This window comes from Nanorana parkeri, unplaced genomic scaffold (genome assembly GCF_000935625.1).
Source record: "Nanorana parkeri isolate BGI_ZX_2015 unplaced genomic scaffold, ASM93562v1 scaffold2150, whole genome shotgun sequence".
Classification (NCBI taxonomy): domain Eukaryota; kingdom Metazoa; phylum Chordata; class Amphibia; order Anura; family Dicroglossidae; genus Nanorana; species Nanorana parkeri.
In genome coordinates this window covers 202,663-202,923 of record NW_017308418.1, presented here as the reverse complement: position 1 = coordinate 202,923, position 261 = coordinate 202,663, and positions in this window count along the sequence as shown.

Sequence of the window (261 nt, the reverse complement as noted above, 5' to 3'; positions counted from 1 at the left end):
CTTTTATTGAGGCTGCGGAACTCTATTGAGGTTTAATAAATAACAATTGAGCTGCTTAATGCCAACAGCCGTGTGCTATGTGGGCCCTATCCACGTCAGGGGCCCAATACATATATAATTGGCCAGGGCCGGATTACCCACAAAGCCAGCCAAGGCCCGGCCTCGGGGCAGCAGGGAGTAGAGGGGCAGCAGGAGTATGGAATTCCTATCTCCCGATGCCCGGGGCATGCAGTTCCGGGCGGGTAGCTGTTTTCTACATTT